General features: G+C 40.7%; 1 protein-coding gene across 2 annotated transcripts in view; it reads right to left on the bottom strand.

Moving 5' to 3' along the window:
- LOC121871809 (hepatocyte growth factor-regulated tyrosine kinase substrate-like) overlaps window positions 1–16,435 on the bottom strand; it is a 129,577-nt gene that overhangs the window by 11,396 nt on the left and 101,746 nt on the right. The gene's annotated exons all lie outside the window — the stretch shown is intronic.

Here is a 16,435-nt window from a genome sequence, read left to right as displayed (position 1 = left end):
ATATGCTACCTGTCTAAGACTTGTAAACAGTACAATTAATAAACAATAATATTCTGTGGGTCTGTAGTACGGTGAAGTACAATCAAATAATAATAAGGTAAAGGTGGAGAAGACAGTTAGCACCACGAGCAACTAATGGAATTGAACCCAAATTTCTGTAGATACTATTCGCATGATACGGAACACGAAAATGGAAGCGAGGATGCACAGAACCTATTAGAATCTGATCAAACCGACCTAACCTCACCTAACTTCCAAACCTATACATTTTCGTTTTGATTTTCTTACTTTCACCCAAACAACATCTCTAGAAAAAATTAATGAATTCAATCCAATATAAATTGTAATAAAAAAGCCCAATGAGATTGTTGCTCATTTCTTTAAATGTATACAAAGACTGCAGACTCTCCCATATAGAAGATGATGTAAACTAAACCAAAGGACATAGACATGAAATTAATGCCATATGCTCATTGTTCAGTGTTTTTACCCCTTTATTTCCCTCTTCTTTCATGCCTGGCCCACCCACTAACAAATAAGCATATGTTTATATATATACAAATAAAAAATAAATAAAAAAAAAACCTACCATGTTGTCAACTTCATTTTATTTCTCCGTATCATCCAAACAACATCTGAAAATTTGGTACAATTCCATAAAGTCCCTCTGGAGCTATCGGTGTCCTCCAACGTTTACCAATAATAGTAAAACATTGATAATATTAATAATTACAATAAAATAAATCAACAAAAACAATTGGTAACCCGTGTTCTGTTCATCTTAGACATGTATATACATATACACTAGAGCTTACATAAGGTATTCACTAATACAGTACAGTACTACTGTACTATACAGGTATTCCCTCCAACACATTTGTCAATATATTTTATAAATTACAGTACCATTTTCATATTAAACAAAGAGGCCTTAAAACATAAAAAAAAATCATACTGGCATACAGTATATATCATTAACAGTAGTGGTAATGGAGTGTTCTGTTCATCTCACACAAATTAAGCATAAGCACACCCGAGTACACAAGGTACAGTAGCTACACACACTAATATTCCTGCCAACAATTATTAAAATATTGATTAATATATTTCACAAATTATTATTTTCAATACAATCCTACCAGATATCAAGAAACTTAAAATACTATATCGCTGTACAGGTATACAAAAATCTTCTTATACGAATTTGGGTCCGGGCAAAAAATTCAGATTTCAAACCCCGGGAGTTAACTGGCATTGCCATCTTTGAGAGCCATGCACAGAGTAAGGTCCTTACTCAGGGCACCTCTGTTCACCCTCTTGTGGTACTAAGTCCAAACTGCTCTCCCATAAGGTAATGTACCAAAGTTATACCATACAGTATTTTCTTAATTTATTTCATGTGTGTGTGCGTGTGTACAGATTGTGGGAGGGGCAGGCAGAGGAGCAGTGAAGGAGGTGTGGTGTTGGTGATATCCTCCCTCTATTGGGCCAAGCTGTGAGATGCATTATTGCTATTTTTCAACACGTATTTTCAGGTAAATGTACGTAATTTTCTTCTTCTTTTTTTTTTTTTACTGTTACACGTGCACAAAATGTTCATACAGAATGTGAAAAAAAAGGGTAAAAATAATTATCATAAGGTAAAAAAATATAAAGGTACTAAACATTTATTACGTGAATGGCAGAAAGCACTGAGGGAGGGAGGGAGGGAGGGAGGGAGGGAGGGAGGGAGCGATCTGCTGGCATTTCCTCACCCTCACTCACAGTTCCGCATCTCCTGCCAAATGGCAACGTAGTATTTTTTCTTTTATTTATCATTATTACCATGATTTTAATTATTCCCCACATTTACTGGCAGAGTATATATTATTTTATATTCAAAGAATAAGTTTTGCCACATGCAATCCTCCCATCATACGTGTTATGCTCTCTTGTAAGGTAATGTACCAAAGTTAAACAGCCTTTTATTAATTATTTCATGTGTTAGGTAGTAGATTAGAGTAGTTGTGTACTAGCTATCATTAGTTAGATTGGTTTTGTTCTTGTTTGTGAACCGATTTTGTGTTTTGGGGATATGAGACTGAGGTATTTTTGTCATTGGGAATCCAAATATTTTTTTTTACATGTTCATTAACGAGAGCCTCGGTTAACGAGATTTCGGTTAACGAGTTACCTTCCATAAGATTCTTAACTTTGGTTAACGAGCAATCCCTCGATTAACGAGTTTTTTACGAGCCGACCTCAACATGTTTTCGCTTGCATTTGGCGGTCCACCAGCTGTAGTATTAATCCGCCAATACAGTAATCGGTTTTAGGGCTTAAATTCCTTAATATTTTAGTAAATATCAAGAAGTTTATACTATTCATTAATTTTAAAAGTTTAATATTAACTTTTTTAGTCATTTTAACAATTATTGAACATAATTGAAGGTAAGGAAACTAGTTGCATGCGCGTCATCCAGCCTGGCAACACACCAAACAGGCGTCAGTCTCTCTGTCTTTTCAGTGGAGGTAACATCTTGCTTAAGACTCTCTTCAACTAAACGCTTTTTTCTGTGTTTGCAAGCAAATTATTGGTAATTTTAAATTTATTTTACATATTGACAATACATAATGCAGTGCAGTGTTGATTGAAAGAAAATAATCTTGAATTACACCAAGAGAATTAAAATTTTATGGGTGAAATGGCGCCATGGGGTGACTTCTCCTCCACTCCTATTCTAATTCCCATCATCATCATCATCATCCAGGAGCCTTCTACAAACACACCTCAAAGCAAAGTAAGTGTACTTTTCTACCTTTTTTGTCGAATTTAGGCAATTTTCGGTGAGCTGGAACCAATTACCCAAAAACCCATTGAAACAATGGTTTCGGTTAACGAGCAACCTGCTGGAACGGATTGTGCTCGTTAACCGAGGGACCACTGTATTCGAGATACAAAAATGAACCTAACCCATTGCTATCTCGAGTGATACCTGTACATTTCATATAAGGTACTTAGATAAGAATTCCACAACAGACACATTTTACTAGAGCTTGCCAAAGTACTGTATCAGCATTACATTTCTGGCCTAGAGGAGAAAACATCTTGAAAGACGAGGAAGCTAAGAGACTGTGTCACTAAATAACAAAATAGTAACTTCTTTCTGTTTGAATATGTAAATAAAACAATGGTCTTCAGGGTGCAGTTGATCATGCCCCGGCAGGTAGAAGGAGATGCTGCAAACGTGTGTTGATACATTATAGTTTACTCTTGAGCACTCTTGGCAAAGGTTACAAGTTAATGAGGCCAATGGATGGAGGTCAAGTCCGATAGAAATCATGGTTTCAGGATGGTTTAAATCACCAACAAAATGATTAAAGCATTAAGTATGATATTTTCTTTTGGTGGCCTGTGATCTCTGAGACTATGGTATTAAACCACTATTGAAAGATAACAAAACAAAACTAACAAAACTTAACTTAAAACAATAAGCCAAGACAGCTAAGTTATGTTAGTTAAGGTTAGTTTGGTTTGTCATCTTTCATTACTAAATGGTTAAACCCGATAACTGCGACATACATTCTTGAATGATAAGCAGAGGAGTGTAACATACATTCTGGAATTCAGAGCGTCTTGAAAGCAGCTCGCAAAAAATTTCTTATCTCGCAGGGTCAAGTATGTGATATTAACACTCGCCAGTTGTCCCAATGGGTAATCCTCCTATCCAAGCAGCTGATGACACAATCATATCTTGGTAACGATAGTCAAGACGTGTGTCCTTGCCCCATCAGCCCCAAACCCACGGACTTCACAAATTCACCACAGCCAAACTAAGGCTTTTATATTTTACGGGGATTAGCCCACCCAGACACAGGGTTAACAGCACCTTTGCTTTATATAAGTATTCACCCAAATGAAAAACACCAACTTATTCAACAATGACTCAACCTGTTGACGATAATAAATGGCTGAGCTTGTATCTATCTCAAGAGGTCGAGCGCAGGTCAGCTGATTAATCAAACCACCAGCTGAGCCTCTCACGCCCAGATCAGGGAAGAACACGTCACTCAAGTGTTCTCTCAAAGTGCATTCACAACACTTCCCAGGAGAGAATTCATAATTTATTCTTTCAGATTATTACTGTGTATATAACTGCTTCGACAATAAAAGAAAAACAGCAAGAAGTGTTTACATCAAGCCCTGCTACTTAAAAGAGTTCCAGAACTTAATTAAGACAATTAAAGTGACACCAAAACATCAGGGCCTGGGGGGTGAAAATATAATGATGATGATGATGATGATGATGATGCTAATAATAATAATAATAATAATAATGTAATAATAATATATATTTTTGTAAATATGGAAAGATACAAAATTTAATAAAAAGTAAAATAAAATAATATTAATAAAATAATGTATATACAATAATGAAAAAAAAGAACAATAGTGAGAAATCAATAATAAATGTATGTTGTGTTGTCAACAGTACGGAAAACAATTGAGACCCTGCAATTGTGTATAAATGGGGCAGAAAGTCAGATCAGCAACCTGGGACTTGGTCACAATTTTTGTGATGCCATTTGGAAACAGGGTCTACCATTAGACAATACATTATGCTTCAAATATCTTCCCAGGCAGTAGTACCTCCCTGTGTGATAGCTGCCTGCTGCCTACTCCCTTTGTTTCCACATTCTTCTACAGACTATCTTTTAATCCACAAGAGTTTAAATTATGTTGAAGGGAGGGGGGTGATTGGCGAATCACTCTACCGCGGTTATTGGTTAATGAGTGTCACAGGCCACCGGGTGCAAACAACCCAATCTGCTCTGCACCTAACAAGTAATGCAACTTCAAAGTTTTCTTGCATAAATATTGTTTATTCCCTCCATATTCTGATGCACCAAGTGTCAGAAAAAAAAATATCACAACTGCAATTCTTAATTTCAAATCTAAATCCTAATTATCTCAGCTCCAAGATTAATTTTTTGTTTCAATAATGTGGCTAACTGACCAATTAGTCATACAAAACTAACCAACCAGACCTAATCTACCTTACTTTATCCTCTTTGCCACTGATCAGCCTCAGCCGCTTGGGCAGTTGGTCACTTCTCTGTTACACACTTGGCAAGTACTGAGCATACCTTGTTCTTGAGTGTGCAATAGGAATTTGAACCTGCATCAGTGTTCGTCAAGTGTGGCTTTAAATTTCACATTTGGCAGTCACAATTTTCTCTGGCAGATTATTCCAAAAGTTCATAATTATCACTCCAAAATAGGTTGCCCTGACAATTTTCTGAACTTGTGGGGAGGGCATATGTTGTCTTAAGTTACCTAAAGTGAGTTTCAGTAGCTTAGGTTGGTTCATTTTCCTTGTTTTAAAAATCATAGTCAAAGCAGCAAATATATATCTAAGACAAGCCTAACAACTTACATTCCTGTGGTTGATAAAGGCTACCTTCAAGGTAAGGAACAACTTTCCTATTCTACAAGAATCCTTCAAAATACAGTACTGTACTGTAACGGTACTGTAATTAGTTTTGGTGTGAAAGGACACTCAATTATTAGGAAATATAGATAAATGTGCACACATGAAAAAATAAATCTCTTAAATTTTACGAAAGATTTACAAAATAATAATGAACATAAAATTAGCCAGATGAGGGATGATTCATGAACACAGGGTTAGCCTTTTACTTGACTTAACTCACTCCACGTTCGTATATACTGTATATATTCCTATGTTTATATATAAACAAATAACAAAATACACAGTAAAATACTTTACCCAAACTCACTTATGATGAACAAAGCGTTTCATAGCTCCCACAAAACGATCACTAACAGTTTATAAGGAAGATCATCAGCCGACCTCTCCGGACCTCCACGCAAAACTTTGTAAACATCACCACCGATCTAACTGAACACCGAAAACTCTCAAAACACAAAACTTTAATTAAGTTTACTAATTATTTTCTTCAAAGTTTATTCGTAAGATATTTGTGAATAATTTACATATAATTTGGATCTTATACCTAAAGTTTATGAAAATGGCGCTGGACAAGCAGTGTTTAGCACAAATATGAACTACGTCCTCAAACAAAAAACATCAACGATAAAAAACCAAAAGTCGTGATTTGTCAACACAATTATATGATTGTGGAATCTAATGTTCTTTAACAGTGCTACTACGGATACCTTTGAAAGAGCTCACAATGGGTGTTGTCGCAACACTAGCAAATTGTTCCAAAAGTTTACAATTTTCACCCCGGAAAAGTTTGCCCTCGCAGTTCTTTGATGCGACCTTCATTGCCCTGTGTAACAATGGTGTCAATTGATCATGACATCAGCATGGTACAGAATTATAAATTTATAAATACCTGGTGTAGGACAAAGCAGATTCGTTAACAGTATTGCCACTTCTATATTACAATGATAGATTCGCCGGGAATCGCACAGCTTTCTTCATCCATTATTAAATCATGTCGCATGGAACTTGAGATCCAGTACTAAAATTGTGTTAGGAATACATGACTATTGAAGAAAAAATATATTCTTTATTGATAAAGGTTTATTGCCATAGTTCATACTGTTGCAGCTTTAGTACAATTTCCCTAAAACCTTAGATACGAAATTTCTAATTACAGTAATTTATAAGACGTGTCATCGAACACACACTCTTGAAATTAATTATTCTTCATTGTTGTTTCTGAAGTTTTCGGTGTTCGGTAGTTCTTTGCGGAACGTAAAAGTTCAAGACGTTATATCTATTTCACTATCACATAATCAAATTTCACAAAAAATTATCACAACATTTCTATGTGTATATCTTAAATTATTGAAACAAACCAACAAGACATTACAATGAAATAGAAGCTGACTTCAAAAAGGCGAAAATAAAGCACCGCGAAATATGCAGTGTTAATCACCTGGATAGGAGAAGAGGCAGTCACGTGAACCTTGGCAGTAATAGCCACACACTGCCGCCAAGTTTAAACGTCCCATCTCTTTCCTCTCCCTCCGTATCTTACCCACTACATTATACTGAAACTGTCTTACGTTAATACAGTATTTTAACCTTGGGAATACGATCTGTTCACTCAAATTAATACCTATAAAAGCCTATTACCATGCAAAACAATAAATCATATTCACTCTAACTAGTTCTCCCCAATTCATTTTCATTCACTAACTTTCCTCCCTCGTTCATTCTCATCTTCACGCATGTAGTAATACTTATTTCAACTCATTCACCCATATTCTAACTCACTTATTTTTTCTTTTATCCTCTTCGCCACTGATACGCTCGTTGTCATCACCCTCCCTCACTAACACTCACACCCTCCTCACTAACCTCCACAGCCTCCCTCACTAACACTTACACCCTCCCCTCCCTCCTCACACCCTCCTCACTAACACTCACACCCTCCTCATTAACACTCACACCTCCTCACTAACACTCCCCCTCCCTCCACTAACACTCCACACCTCCTCCCCAACACTCACACCCTCCTCATTAACACTAACACCTCCTCCTCACACTCACCCCTCCCTCACTAACCTCACCCCTCCCCTTACTAACACTCACCCTCCCTCACCCTTACTCACACCCTCCCTCATGCACTCCACACCCTCCTCACTAACACTCACACACCCTCCTCACTAACACTCACACCTCCTCCACTAACACTCACACCCTCTCATGCCTCACCCTCCCTCACCAACACTCACACCCTCCTCCACCTCACACTCTCCCTCACTAACACTCACAACCCTCCCTCACCAACACTCACACCCTCCTCATACCTCCCACCTCCCTCACACTAACCTCCACACCCCTCCCCTCACCTAACCTCACACCTCCCTCCACTACCTCCACCCCTCCCTCATACCTCACACCCTCCTCACTAAACACTCACCCTCCTCCCTAACCTCACACTCTCTCACTACCTCCACCCTCCTCATTAACACTCACACCCTCCCTCACAACACTCACACCCTCCTCCCTAACACCTCACACTCTCCCTCACTAACCTCCCAGCCTCCCTCCCTCAACACTCACACCCCCCCTCACTAACCTCACACCCTCCCCTCCCACTAACCTCCACACCTCCCTCTACCTCACACCCCTCCCTCACCTAACACTCACACCCCCCCTCATACCTCCACCCTCCTCACTAGCACTCCACACCCTCCCTCACTAACACTCACACCCTCCTCACTAACACTCACACCCTCCTCCCATCACCTCACACTCTCCCTCACTAACACTCACACTCTCCCCTCACTCCACAACCTCCTCACTAACACTCCCCCTCCCCTCCCTACCTCCACCTCCCTCACAACCTCCCACACCCTCCCCTCCTACCTCCCCCTCCTCACAACACTCCACACCCCTCCCTCCCCCCTCACCCCTCCCCTCACTAACACTCACCCTCCTCATAACACTCCACCCCTCCTCACTAACACTCCCCTCTCCCTCACCAACACTCACCTCCCTCACTAACCTCCCAGCCTCCCCACCTTACTCACACCCTCCCTCACTCCCACCTCCCCCTCACACCTCCACACCCTCCTCACCTAACACTCACACCTCCTCCAACTCACTCACACCCTCCTCCCCCTCACTCACCTCCTCCTACCTCACACCCTCCCCTCCCACCTAACACTCCACACCTCCCCTCACTAACCTCCACACCCTCCCCACCAACACTCACACCTCCCTCACTAACACTCCACCCTCCCTCAACACTCCACACCCTCCTCACTCCTACACTCACACCTCCTCACTAACACTCACACCCCCCTCTCCACTCCACACCCTCCCTCACTAACACTCCACCCTCCCCCACCTAACACTCCCTCTCCCTCCCACTCACCCTCCTCCTCACCTCCCCCATCTCCTCCACCTAACCTCCACCCTCCTCACTAACACTCACACACCCTCCCTCCACTAACACTCCCCAGCCTCCCACTAACACCTCACACCCTCCTCACAACACTCCACCCTCCCCACCAACACTCACCCTCCCACCACCTAACACTCCTCTCCTCCCCACCCTAACACTCCACAGCCTCCCTCACTACACTCACACCCTCCTCATTAACACTCACACCCCTCCCTCACCCACCACCCTCCCTCACCCTAACACCTCACACCCTCCTCATACTTACTCACACCTCCCCTCCCACCACTAACACTCCACACCTCCCTCCACCAACACTCAGCCTCCCCTCACTAACACTCACACCCTCCCCTCACTAACTCACACACTCTCCTCACTAACACTCACCCTCCTCATTAACACTCCACCCTCCTCCACACTACCCTCTCCCCTCCCACTAACACTCCACCTCTCCTCACTAACACTAACACTCACACCTCCTCACTAACACCCTCCTCACTAACACTCACACCCCTCCTCCACTAACACTCACACCCTCCTCATTAACACTCCACCCCTCCTCACTAACACTCACACCTCCTCACTAACACTCACACCCTCCTCACTAACACTCACACCCTCCTCATTAACACTCACACCCTCCTCCACTAACACTCACACCCTCCTCACCCCTAACACTCACACCCTCTCCCATTAACACTCACACCTCGTCACACTAACCTCACACCCTCCTCCCCTCCCACACCCTCCCTCCCACTAACACTCCACACCCTCCTCACTAACACTCACACCCTCCTCTAAACACTCACACTCTCCCTCCACTAACACTCACACCCTCGTCACCCTAACACTCACACTCTCCCTCCCTACCTCACACCCTCCTCCCACTAACACTCACCTCCCTCACCTAACACTCACACCCTCCCTCACTACTCACCTCCTCCCTCCTACCCCTCACACCCTCCTCAAACCTCACACCTCCTCATGCCTCACACCTCCTCCACTAACACTCACTCTCCCTCACCACTCCACACCCTCCTCATCCTCCACACCCCTCCTCATTAACACTCCACCTCCTCACTAACACTCCACACCTCCTCACTAACACTCACCCTCCTCATTAACACCTCACCCTCCCTCACTACCTCACTCTCCCTCTCCCTCACTCTCCCTCCTCACACCCTCTCTCCTCACACCCCTCCTCCCACTACCTCCCCTCCTCCCTCCACCCTCCCTCACCTCACACCCCTCCCACCCACTCACACCCTCCTCACCTAACACTCCACCCTCCTCCCTACCTCACACCTCCCCTCACACTCCCACCCTCCTCCCTACACTCACCTCTCCCTCTACCTCACACCCCTCCTCACCTCACACTCCCTCACCCCACTACTCACACCCTCCCCTAACACCCACCCCTCCCCACTACCTCGCCTCTCCTCCACTACGCACTCACTCTCCCTCTACCTAACCTCTCCCTCCACTCCTGTCCTCCCACTAACCTCACCTCTCCCTCACTAACACTCCACCCTCCTCACTAACACTCACCCTCCCTCACTAACACTCCACTCTCCGTCACTAACACTCACACTCTCCCTCACCAACACCCTGTCCCTCACTAACCTCCACCTCTCCTTCCACCAACCTCCTGTCCCTCACCCTAACACTCACACTCTCCCCTCCCACCACTCCTGCCCTCACTAACACTCACACTCTCCCTCACCAACCTCCTGTCCCTCACCCCCAACACTCACCTCTCCCTCCCCAAACCTCCTGTCCTCACTAACACTCACACTCTCCCTCACTAACACTCTCCCTCACCAACACTAACACTCTCCCTCACTAACACTCACACTCTCCCTCACTAACACTCACACTCTCCCTCACTAACACTCACACTCTCCCTCACTAACACTCACACTCTCCCTCACTGTCACACACTATGGGGGGCCTCTGGCTCTTCAAAAACACAATCTCTGGTTACTGCACAAAAGAGAGTTGTACGGACAATGACCTACTTGAAAAAAAAAGATCACACAAACGAAAAATTTGCTATATTGAAAACTTTAAAATTCGAAGATATTAACAACTACTGCTGTGCCCTCTTTGTTTACAAATCTATCAATCACTTGCTTGACAATAATTATTTCCAGTTCTGGAATAATCAGAGATACAACTTAAGGCACCCAGAGCTACTAAGACCACCCCCCATGCACTCCGCTCAGTCTCAGACCTCCATAAAATATCACGGTGTGAAGGTGTGGAACAACTTACCCCCACCCATCCAAGCAAAGACTACGCTCCCTTCCCTTAAATCATCTCTTAAAAAATATCTATTGTCTAAGTATTAATATTTCTTGTAAAACCTACTATATTTACAGTACCTGCTCTTATTGTACCATCAAAACCGTTTTATCAGAAATTATCATATAAATAGGTAAGTAATTACCATTGTAACAAACATAATTGCCAACTAGACATAATCCTGAAAGCTCTGTCCTCTTGTTCAACCTTATTACTGTACAACCCATGTTGTACTGCTCCCCCATTATACTTATGTTTTTCAATTCCACTGTAATTTATGTATACAGCTCCTCCCCGACTTACGACCTACTCGGCTTACGACCACCCGCACTTATGACCTGCCTCAGTCATACCAAAATTTGGTCAAATTACGTATTTTCGAGTCCCAAAGTCAGTACATAGACAAAATTTTTGTTTGTAATTCACTTTAAAATGGCTGGCAAGCTTAAAAGTGAGTGTTTTGTGGTGCTGAGAAGAAAAAGAGACACCCATTTTAGATTTTCTTTGTATTATTTCCGACTTACAACCATTTCGACTTACAATCTGGATTTGGGTCCCTAACCCTGTCGTAAGTCGGGGAGGAGCTGTATACAGTGGTCCCTCGGTTATCGAACACAATTCGTTCCAGAAGGTCGTTCGTTAACCGAAAATTTCGTTAACCGAAACCATTGTTTCAATGGGTTTTGGGTAATTGGTTCCAGATCACCGAAAATTACATACAAACTAAAAATAAATGCAGTAAAGTACACTTACTCTGAGGTGTGTATGTAGAAGGCTCCTGATTGATGATGATGATGATGGGAATTAGAATGGGGTTGGAGGAGAAGGGAGAAGAGAATGCATTGGGGTGGAAGAGAAGTCACCCCATGCTTCATGTCACCATTTCACCATAAAATTTTAATTCACTTGGTGTAATTCAAGATTATTTTCTTTAAATCAACACTGCACTGCACTATATATTGTCAATATGTAAAATAAACTTCAGAATGACCAACAATTGTACAGTACTGTAAAAACATATAAATAGTTTATGTTCAAGAGAGTCTCCAGTAAGATGCTTCCTCCACTGAGCAGGGACACATACTGACGCCATTTTGGGTGAGTCAAGTGGCTGTTTGGCGCGCTAATAACTGTACTTCAATTATGTTAAATAATTGCTAAAATGACTAAAAACTTAATATAAGACTTGGAAAATTATTGAATAGTACAACCTTTATGATATTTACTCAAGTGGTAACGAATTTAAGCCCTAAAACCGATTACTGTACTGGCGGACTAATACTAAAGCTGGTGAGGAGGCGAAAACATATTGGGAAAAATTTTTAAGGAATTCGTTCACCGAATTTTTTCATATACAGAAACTCGGGTACCCTTCTGTGTTTGTTGATCGTTGTTTTAAAAGGGCTAAAAAATCCTTTCATTCCTCTCAAACCAGGCAAATTCCTACACTTAAGAATATTTTGACTCTGCCCCATCGTAATGAATTTGTCCCGTTAGTTCAGTCCCTCAAGCTTCTAAATATTAATGTTGTTTTCAAGTATGACTCAACCATTACCAATATGTTAATATTGTAATTATGTAGGACATACAGGAAAAACACGTTTTCATTGTGGATCTACATGATATATATATATATATATATATATATATATATATATATATATATATATATATATATATATATATATATATATATATATAATATATATATATATATATATATATATATATATATATATATATATATATATATATATATATATATATATATATATATATATATATATATATATATATATATATATATATATATATACACAGTGACCTCGGTTGCCGGGCTAGTCGTTCCAGAGATTGGTTAGGTTGGCCGAGAAAGATAGATTAACTTGAAACCATTGTTTCAATGGGTTTTTGGGTAATTGGTTCCAGCTCACCGAAAATTTCCTAAATTCAACAAAATGGTAGAAAAGTTCACTTACTTTGAGGTGTGTATGTAGAAGGCTCCTGGATGATGATGATGATGATGGGAATTACAATGGGGGTGGAGGAGAAGGAAGAAGAGAAGGCATTGGGGTGGAAGAGAAGTCACCCCATGGCACCATTTCACCCATAAAATTTTAGTTCTCTTGGTGTATTTCAAGATTATTTTCTTTAAATCAACACTGTACTGCATTATATATTGTCAATATGTAAAATATATTTCAAAATGACCAATAATTTGCTTGGAAACACAGAAAAAAGCGTTTAGTTGAAGAGAGTCTCAAGCATGATGTTACCTCCAGTGAAAACAGAGAGACTAACGCCTGTTTGCTGTGTTAAGAGGCTGGATGCTGCGCTTTAAACTAGTCACTTTACCTTCAATTATGTTCAATAATTGTTAAAATGACTAAAAAATTGAATATTAAATTTTTAAAATTATTGAATAGTATAAACTTCTTGATATTTACTAAAATAGTTAGGAATTTAAGCCCTAGAACCGATTAATGTATTGGCGGACTGATACTAAAGCTGGTTGCCCGGCCAGTGCAAGAGAAAACATGTTGAGGTCGGTTCGTAAGAAATTCGTTAACCGAATTTTTGTTCGTTAACCGAATTGAAGATCCTTATGAAGCGGTTAGATTGTGAAATTTACGTTAACAGTGATTAGATTAAACGAGTCTTTAATATATATATATATATATATATATATATATATATATATATATATATATATATATATATATATATATATATATATATATATATATATATATATATATATATATATATATGTATATATATATTATTATTGATATGTGTATATATATATATATATATATATATATATATATATATATATATATATATATATATATATATATATATATATATATATATATATATATATATATATATATATATATATATATACACACACACACATATATATACATATACATATATATATACATATATATATACGGTTTCGTTTAAGGGGAATATGTGAGGAAGAGTGAAGAGTAGAATCATCAGCGTAAGAATGGATAGAATTAGTTGTAGTGTGAAGTAAATCATTGATAAAAAGAAGGAAGAGAGTTGGTGAAAGAGCGAGAAATCGATCCCTCGACAACAACTGTCATGGATCGATTCTCAAGGAAGCTAGAGATGAGAGAACAAAGTGGGGGAGAGAAACCAAAAGAGGGAAGTTTAGATAGCAAAGACTTGTGCCATACCCTGTCAAATGCTTTGGAGATGTCGAGGGCCACGACAAAAGTTTCCCCATAATCCCTAAGAGAGGATGACCAAAGATGGGTGCAATAGGAGAGCAGATCACCAGTAGATCTTGCCTGGCGAAAGCCATACTGGTGATCCGACAAAAGAGAAAGGCGTTCAAGGTGACGGAGAAAATGGGAGTTCAAGATAGTTTCGAAAATCTTAGAGAGGGATAAAGTTAGGGCAATGGGGCGATAATTAGAGGGATTAGAATGGTCACCCTTCTCCGGGATGGGCTGAACCAAGGCATGCTTCCAAGAAGAAGGAAAAGTTTTGGTTTTGAGGCAAAGGCGAAAGAGGCGAGCAAGCACAGGGGCCAGGGCTTCAGCACACTCCCTCAGAACACGAGGGGGTATTCCGTCCGGTCCATGCGCCTTACTCACATCCAACCTGGATAACACACCGGCAACCCTGCGAGTGCATAGGAAAGTGCATAGGTTCAGTAGGAGGTGCAGGGGTAAGAGGGATAGAGTGGGAATCGTCTAAGGTGGAATTAGAGGAGAATATGGTGCCAAAGAGGTTGGCTTTGTCAGGGGGAGAGTTGGCTACAGAGTTATTGGGACGGAAGAGGGGAGGAAAAGAAGGCGTGCAGAAGTTGTTACACATGTTTTTAGTTAAGGACCAGAAGGATTTACTAGAGGAAGAATTAGTCAGGACAGCAGTCTTTCTTTTAATAAAATTCCGCTTGGCCCTACGAAGAATAGCCTTACAACGATTCCTAGAAGTAATGAAAGAGGTGTGGGTAATAGGAGAAGGAGATAGTTTCATAGCTCGATATGCCCTATCTCTCACCCTGCAAGCAAGAGAGCAGGAGCGATCAAACCATGATTGTAATGTGAAAGTTTTGGTAGAAGATGGGATAAATGCACTCATACCGCCCTGTATAACCCCAGCAATACTGTCTGCACATACTGAGGCATCCCGAGTGGAAAAGCAACATTCATCCCAAGGAAAGTCGGTGAAGAATTCTCGCAAGGATTGCCAGCTTGCCCTCCGATAGTGCCATAGTTGACATTTAGAGGGGGGTGGGAGAGGTGGTCGTGCCCAGTTTGATTTAATAGAAATAAGGTTGTGATCAAAAGACCCTAAGGGGGCAAAAATTGAGCATGAATAGTGTGAGGGGTTAGAGGTAAAACAAAGATCAAGAATGTTAGCAAGTTGATCGTGTCGATCAGGAACGCGTGTAGGGTGTTTGATTATTTGTTCCAAATCATTAAGTAAGGAAAAGAGAGTGCCTCAGCTCCACCTGGGTCATCCCTTGCAGAGCCAAGCCACTCTCTGTGATGTATATTGAAATCCCCAGGTAGAGGATCTCGGTGTTGGGGTGTGTGGATAGCAACGACTCATGGCAAGAAGTGAGATAGTCAAAGAGTTCGAAATAGTTGGTAGAGTTGGGAGAACAGTATAGGAAACAAAGAAAAATAGTCACAGTAGGTAGAGATATTTTGAGCCAGATGACATCATAAAGGGGAGATTCAAGATCCGTGAGTCAGGCTATAGGTGTACGTGTATTGCAGTAGGCGCATACACCTCCCTTAGAACGGAAGTAGGTATAAAGGTTGTAGTTAGAGACTTGAAAAGGTTTGGGTGAAGCTGCTTTGGTCAGTTGAAGTTCGGAGAGTAGTAAGAGGTCGGGGAAGAGGTTGATAGATGGTGCTCCACAGAAGAAAAATTGGATCTCAGTCCGCGAATGTTGGAAAAATGAAGTGTGAAAAAAGCCGATCCTCCAGCAACCGAAAACTTGGATAAGATAAATCTTGATAAAATCACACGGGAAAAGGGAAACAACCGAGGGACCACTGTATAAATAAAAAATACAAAAATAAACTAAAAAAATTAAATAAATAAAATTAATAAATATTGAAGTGATAACCGTGGTAACATTATGAAATGTTCTTATTACCACCATGCTATTGTACTATTCCAGATGTTACTAAATGTTACATACCGTAATACTTTCTTGAGATAAATGTATAGTATTGTAGTGGAC

Source organism: Homarus americanus, unplaced genomic scaffold (assembly GCF_018991925.1).
Source record: "Homarus americanus isolate GMGI-L3 unplaced genomic scaffold, GMGI_Hamer_2.0 scaffold39675, whole genome shotgun sequence".
NCBI classification, from domain to species: Eukaryota; Metazoa; Arthropoda; class Malacostraca; order Decapoda; family Nephropidae; genus Homarus; species Homarus americanus.
Note: the sequence above shows the minus strand (reverse complement) of the source record. Positions and strands in the feature narration are given on the sequence as shown.